This window comes from Camelus bactrianus, chromosome 3, assembly GCF_048773025.1.
Source record: "Camelus bactrianus isolate YW-2024 breed Bactrian camel chromosome 3, ASM4877302v1, whole genome shotgun sequence".
NCBI lineage: Eukaryota > Metazoa > Chordata > Mammalia > Artiodactyla > Camelidae > Camelus > Camelus bactrianus.
Genome location: NC_133541.1, coordinates 155791579 through 155798507, shown reverse-complemented (window position 1 = coordinate 155798507; position 6929 = coordinate 155791579). Strand labels below are relative to the sequence as shown.

At 42.1% G+C, this 6929-nt stretch overlaps 1 protein-coding gene across 2 annotated transcripts in view; it reads right to left on the bottom strand.

Moving 5' to 3' along the window:
• Positions 1 to 4814: 4814 nt before the first annotated feature.
• LOC141577196 (uncharacterized) overlaps positions 4815 to 6929 on the bottom strand; it is a 191819-nt gene continuing 189704 nt past the window's right edge. Inside the window, exon 40 of one of the 2 annotated variants that reach the window (XR_012505915.1) lies at positions 4815 to 6729. The gene's annotated coding sequence lies outside the window, so the exon portion shown is untranslated. The remainder of the gene's footprint in view (positions 6730 to 6929) is intronic. The other variant, XR_012505921.1, reaches the window with a different exon arrangement.

Here is a 6929-nt window from a genome sequence, read left to right as displayed (position 1 = left end):
AATTTCCAGAAAACAGACATGATTCACTTGCTAAACCAAACACACAGGTACAGTAATGAGCCTGGCTCACATGACTGGACAGCACCGAGGGAGCCTCATCTATTGGCGTGGGTTACGCTGCAGGAAGCGCAACTGAAATTTTAATTAGAATTTATTTCCAGCGAGTGCTGCTTCCGCGTTTTTCTCCCCAAAGTAAGGAAGCGCCCTCTTTGCCTGACCATCAGTCTGCAGAGCCCCGCGGCTCACACACTCCCCTGTTCATCAGAAGGCTGATGGAGCCAGTTTGCTTAGACACACTTAGCTACACTCGCAGCGGGGATCATCAGTCTCTTCTGTGTGTTCACCTCCACGTGCAGGGGAGAAAATCGATTTTTGCTGCCGACAAACGCTAATTGACTACCAGTTGTTTCAGAGGGACTGTGATGTTGAAAACTGGTGTCCCTTTCATTTTTATATGTTGGATGCTGACAAATTGCACGGCCACACCCCCACTGTAAGTACACCCACCAGGGAGGGTGTCGGAGTTTGAATCTGTGTGTTTTAGTATTCTGATTCTGGCACTTGTCAGCTTTCAGTGTTCTTGCTGGGTTTGGGAGACTATTTCTCGAGCGATTTCTTTGGCTACCTATAAATTTGCAAAGCCGTCTCCTTCAGTGGGGTTCCGATGAGTTGAGTTGGGAGGGGCATGTGAAATTGAGGCTGGCAGAGAGGTGCAATGAAAACTAGCCACCATCTGGTTACCTCTCATTTTTTATGGGCCAAAGATGCTTGTCTTCTTTTCTTTCCTCCTCCGTCCATCCCTTCAGGTCAGGGAGTCGTCTTCAAGAATTTCATCCTAAAATGTAAAGTAATGATGAAGGCAGTGTGTTTCTGTGGTTGATTTCATTTGATTTGCATTCATTGTTAAAGATTTTCTGGTGAGCTTCTTATGAGCTCTTAAAAGCTGGAAGAGCTGCACAACCAAGGAGAGAAAGTCAGAGAAACGAGTCAGCGGCCCCTGTGAGGTCTGCGGGACGAAGGCAGGAGGTGGGGCAGAGGCAGCACCGTGGCCTCCACTGCAGCCCTGTGGGCAACGTGCGCATGTAAAGCCAGCGTCTCTTGTCACCATGTGTTCTAACAGGACTCCCACTAAAGAATGCGAGATTTGGGGAGGCCTTACCTTTTACCCTCTGGTCAAACATCTTTAATGCTGACTGTATTTATTCAAGATGACACAGAGATCACCTGCAGAGCGTGAGGGAGCAGTGCTTGCTTCCTGTCTTGCCCGCCGCAGGCTCACTCATCAGATACCTGATTCTCGCAGGCACTGCAGTGACCGTTGGGGTAGCTCTGCTCCTGGGGGTCTCTGCTCCTGTGGGGGGAGCTCTGCTTCTCGGGGAGCTGGGCATGGGAGTGCGCACATTGGAGCCGGCCGCACCAGCGCTGATACTTCTCTACATGTTGAGCCCTTTGTGAAAGTAGTAGAGGTGGGATCCAGTGTCTTCCTGTGTCTATGGAGTTCTCCAGCAAAGCCAACTTGGAGGAAAGAAAGAAAATGCCTACTGTTCCATGACTGTGTCCTAAGGGTTTAAAGCTCATGCGGAGCACACGTGAGATCTCATTCAGTAAATATTCTGGGGTCTTTACTCTGACTTGTCATGAATTTTGCATTCTCATAATGTTATTTCTCTTAAAACATGTCTAAGCAACCATTTTTGTGTGATGGTTATTGTGCGTAAGTGTCCTGAAGAAACTGTTGTGGATGGAAGTGTGGGCATCAGTGGTACAAGAATGTTTGGTGGCCCTGGGGGCTTCCCGAGCTCCACACCGTTTGTTACCAGCAGTCTTTCAGATTGCATCTTATTCCAGAGCTCACCGGGTCTCCCATCTCTCACTACGTGACTTGAGAGAATATTTTTTCAGAGGGTAGGGGACAGGATGCTTCCAAGTCTGGGTTCTGGGGTTCCCTGTCTAAAGGTGGCACTGGAACTAATCATTTATTCATGGAGTAATGAAGCCCCCCAGTCTCGTGGATAATTGGGACACCCTGTCCTTCATGTTAGGAGCTGGAGGGCTTGGGTTAGGCCCCCAAACCTGTTTTTTGGTGAGCTTTCAGTCCTATAACTCCACCTGGGTTGTCCCGTTTCAGTCACATGACTTTGATTTTTGCAGGTAGGTGTGACTCCTGGATAGTGCCTGGGACTTCCTGGTTTCCCCTACAGTAGGGACACTGAAGAAAGTTCACCCCATAAGGTGTGTCCGGGGGCCTCGAGGACAAGTAGGGACCCACAGACTGATGTCTGGATGGGTGGCGATCAGGCCCGAGTCTTGGAAGAACAGAGATTCCATTACTGTTTTAACAGTGAATTTGAAGGAGTAATTCTGGAAGGTCTGATGCAACTGAGATTAAAATTATTATATGGTTTTTATTGTTAGCAGGAGTGGTTTTTAACCCTTAGACCCAGTCCCCCCTATTGACAATAAATATTTTGTAACCTTTCTTTTCTGTGCCCGGAAGTGAACGTCATAGAAAATGTAACCTAACTATAAATATGATAAACAAATAGACAGGTAGATGGAAAGATGTGGTGCCTAAATTCTTATATTATGGGGTATTTTATATTCTATGCTAATTAGTGACCACTCAGGTCAAAAGGCACATACAAAGGGAGTCACTTCTCATAAACTATTTTTCCAAGCCTTACCTAACTGGGAAACAAGTGGCTTCAGAATGTTAGAGCACCTCCCAGGTCCCCGGGGAAATCGCCTTGTCAGATTTACACTTGATGATGGTGTCCTGTGCCAAGTGAAAGCAAATGCGGTTCGGAAGCTGCCCGGAGGCTGACTCCGGGGATTCCTTCTCCGTCGCAGCTGTGAGGGAGCCTTGTCTTTCCTGACCACAACCACAGAGGCGATTTTGAATCTCTTAAAACTGCCATACCAGTGTATATCACAACCCTCACAAGATACGTTGAATAAAGTAGAAAACTTTAAGTGTCTCCTTTAGGATAGAAATAGGGTATAAAAGAAATAAATTAAAAAATTCTAGTGCCCGAATAAATGCTACATTACACTGGCTGCATTATAAGGTTAGAAAACTTCATTACCGCTTTACATACCACATCTTGTAGTTAGATTTTATTTATCTTTTTTCCCTAAAGAAAAAACAATCATTTGATGAGTTCTTGTGTCAGAGGTGATGAGCAGAAACAAGTGTAAAACCGGGAATCGTGGTGCTGGTTAGTCTAAGACCATCTCCGTCACTGCGCAGATCATCTTTACTCATTTTACTGCACTTTTTGGAATCACCTTCTCACTTGGAAAAACTCCCGTGTCAGTTGGATTTGCTAGTAAAACAATTATTTTTCTTTCCTAGAACATCAGTGATGTTTTCAAGATGATAAAAAAAATTTGCCCATGGCATTTAAACAGTTGCTTGTTCTCGTAACTCATGGCTCACGGTCTCATATTTGTCACAATTGGAACTGTGTTTCTTTGTGCAAATTCTCATTGCTTTGGTGACGCAGGGACACTTGTCCTTACTGGATGGAGTATGATAGTAGTTTTTTGCATTCTCTCCCTAAATCTGGAGTCCTGTGTTATGTTTCCTGTTAACTTAAAAAATAGGAATATTGTTATTTACCTAAATATCTAACCTCACAACAGTGGTGCATATGAAATTGGTCCAAATAGGAATTCCAATATTAAATGAAACAGTAATTTCACAACCCACTTTTCCAAAAATTTGGATTGATGGTTCAATTATACCAGGGACATTAGATGTTTTAATTGAATCAATCATTGCTTTCTTCAATAAAATTTTCCATTCTATCTGCTCTTTTGGTTTATTGTTCTTCAGTGTTTCATTTGCTTTCTTTCCCAAAAATATATGATTTTGGCATTTGTCATTGAAAACCCTTACTGGTTTTGCTACCTCACGCTGGAGAGGAAGGCTTGTGACTGTTTATATTCACTGGTTTCATGGTTGTATGAGTGCTTAATGCCACGTTGCAGGGGTGTGGAGACCTAATGAATTGTGTACATAAAAGGCTTAGTCTACACTGAGTGCAGGGTTAGTGTTCGCAGCCCATGTCATCAGTATCATAATTAATCCATTACAATCATCCTCTATTAATCAGTGTTTTCCTTCTAACGTCTCCAGGAGAGGAAAAGTAGTAGTCTAAATGCAAATCTTTGCCAAATTTTCAGTCAATTCAAAACCTTTAAAGCTTTGCTGTCAATAGGAATGTGTGCCTGCTATCCCTAATTCTGCTCCTCCTGACCCAGGACACGGTCTCCACTGCTGATGATCCATGAGGTACTGGATTCTTGATCCCATGGCTCTGTGTGTTCTGAGACATCTGGGGACTTCAGCACTCTTTTAGGGGCTTTGGGTCCCACCTCTTCATAGCATTGCTGAGATGAGATCTGTGGGTTCATCCTCATTCTTGAGTGTTCGGTGTATTTTTCCTAGAACCAACACACGCCACCGTGGCAGCACTGCTTTGACCACGTGCTGGGACAGCGTATGCTTGTCAGTTCTTGAGTTTAAATTTTTTGTTCTAATTTCTAAAATGGGGTATATTGACAGATACACCCCATGTAAACAGAAGCTCTGTGGGGTTTTCAGCAGCTTCTAAGAGCATAAATATTCCTGAAGCAGTTATCTTCCTCCCAACAAGTGAGAAGCAAGCCGGTAAGCCCTGGGTGCCTGTCGCGGCCAAGCTCTGCAGCCCAGGCTGCTCACCGAGGAGCAAGGAGAAAATCTTAAAACCTACTTCCATGCCGTCTTTCACAGAATCTCAGAAATGAACGTTTTAATATCTAAAGAGGGGTGATTTTGCTAAATAAATTTTTTGTTTTTTTCCTTTTTCAGTTTTATCGGGTAGAATTATTACAGTTCAACTTCACATACACATATTGCATGTAAATACATGTATAGAGCATACTGCATTTTTTAGTTTACATATATATACTAATTATTCTTTCTAAGAACAGATTAGAGCTTTAGATTTTTAAAATTACAGTTACCAGAGAAATAAGGACATCTACAAAAGAATAAACAGAATATGGTAATCCTATCACAAAGGACAGTCAGATGTACTTACACATATTCAAGAAATCAAAATAATATTTAGTTCATTTGTGGTCTTATTATTATTGCTATTAATTTTAGATTCCCCATAAATGAAGTCATATGGCATTTTTCTTTCTCTTTCCACTATACTTCACTTAGAATGACAGTCTTCAGGTCCATCCATGTTGCTGCAAATGGCATCTTTTATGTCTGAGTAGTATTCCATTGTATATATGTATCACCTCGTCTTTATCCAGTCATGTGCTGATGGACATTTGTGTTGTTTCCATGTTCCTTGTTCTATGTCCCTTCTGGCAACAATTACTGATTTTAAATATTTTCCACATTAAAATCCTTCCTGAAAGAGATGTGGTAACTGGAATCAAAAACAGTTACAGCACAGGGTTGTGTGTGATGGGCCCTGGGGGCTTGGTAGGAAGGTTGGCAGAAAGGATTTCAGATTCTGATCAAATGATTCCTCCTCTTGTAGCCCTGATGACCGCCTCTCTCACGGCCGGCCCTACTAGTCTGATCAGTCCCTTCTGTGATTCCTACTGTATTGTGCACAAATTTTGTCCAATTGGTGTCATCCAGCAGGGACCTTAAGTGAGGCACGCAAGCTCCTGTGTTGGTTTCTTCCATCAGCCCTTAACTTCCTTGGGAGCCAGGACTGTCTCATTGCCCCAAGGATCCCTAATGCCTAGTGAGATGCCTGATAAAGCTGGTACTTAACGAGCACATAAGTCAAATGGAAAAACCTGATCAAAGAAAAGGCCCTCATTTCTCAGACATGTCTACTTGAGTACATAGGGTAAAATGACATGTCTTCTTGGATTTGCTGTCAAAAACTTCAACAAAGGACAAATAAAAGAACAAAGGTCTGAATAAAGGAAATATGGAAAAGTTTGTGAATTCCTTAATCTGGGTGATGGGCTGATTGTACTATACTTACTGATATATACTTAAGTTAGTTTATAATTTTACTGTCATTAGCTGAATAGCAAGTATTAATACGTATTAATTGAAAACTTTAGAACTGAATAAACTTACCCCACACAAAATCCTTAATATCCTAGTAGTTGGTCTTTCAGAAATCTTTTCCCACAAAGACAGGAAAAAAGGGAAAGGCAGATCCGTGGAGTATTTCCACGTTGTCAAAAGACCAAAGGCCGATACAAAAGAAGAGATTGTAAAAAAGATAAAGAGGCTGAAATCAATGTCTGGTAAACCTAGCTAACAATCCTAAATGGCCCAACTTAACTAACCTCAGCACTGCTGCATCAAGAATGGGGCAAATAGCACCTAGTGGATTTTTTTTTTAATAAATATATAATGATCCAGTTCCTACCACAGGCAATTATGATAAGACTGAGTATAAGTTCTAACACCAACTAGTGTACAAATCATAATTTCTACTTGATTCAAACTGCTTCTTCTATAAAATTTGAATCTTTTTATTCTTAAGACAGATTTGTGGCCTATGACCTAGTGATAAAATTTTCAACTGGCTTGTATTAAAAAAGTTCACCATAGTGAGAGTTTATTACATCAAGTATTCCTTTTTGGGAAACCCATGTGCCTTGTCACTCTCTTTCATAAGATTTCCTGTGGAAAATTCAATCCTTCATTCAGGAAAAGGCTGAGCAATATACCTCATGGAAAACCTTCATAAACTGCAACACAAGAAAATGAAAATGAAAGTGAGCAGCCCGTGAAGCCGGCAGACACACAGCGCACGGCTGTGTTCCCGCCTCGAAATTCCGTAACCAGCAGGGAAAATGTGCATTTCAAGAAATAGACATAAACACTTTTCAGGACCTGAGCACACAATTTCCCTTTCAGGGTTTAGTGGGCTTCCATTTAATTCTATGAG